The sequence below is a fragment of the Monopterus albus genome, unplaced genomic scaffold (genome assembly GCF_001952655.1).
Source record: "Monopterus albus unplaced genomic scaffold, M_albus_1.0 scaffold131.1, whole genome shotgun sequence".
Taxonomy (NCBI): domain Eukaryota; kingdom Metazoa; phylum Chordata; class Actinopteri; order Synbranchiformes; family Synbranchidae; genus Monopterus; species Monopterus albus.
This window is the reverse complement of record NW_018128011.1, coordinates 1,437,416-1,438,011: the sequence shown is the minus strand read 5'-3', so window position 1 is coordinate 1,438,011 and position 596 is coordinate 1,437,416.

Genomic DNA, 596 nt, shown 5'->3' with positions numbered 1-596 from the left:
TATGTTTACATTTCTAAATTTGTCTCAGAATCTGAAAATCAAGCCAAAAAATGACTATTTATATAAAATAAATAATCATTTTTGTTGTTTCCCTAATGTTGAGATGAAACCTAGGTCCTTGTATTTCATACAACTTTTACTTGTTTGTTGTAAACATGAAAGTCTGAAATATGAAATGTACAAAGTTTTGGGACTTTTTGTAGTGTTTGAAAATGTGTGAACAGGAATCTGACTCATATATTGGCTCATATGAACAACAACAATAATAACGGTAATAAAAATGATGCTCACCACCAGTTTGAGTATTTCCCCAACCAGTGATCCAGCAGTTTTTCCCAGCTGCAAAGACGCTGCCAGGTGCTGCCAGGCACACAGGTTTGATGTAGTTGCTGAAGGAAACCAATGAGGACAGCTGGAACAGGGCTATGTCGTTATCATTTGGCGGTGAGTTGTAGTTTGGATGTACGATGATCTGGGACACTGACCGGGACACTGCGTTAAGATTGATTCCTTGTTGGGTCTGAAGTCCCAGGTAGACACGAAAGTTTCCTTGGATGGACCCACTGTGACAGTTAATAATGCTGAATAAGTAAAAC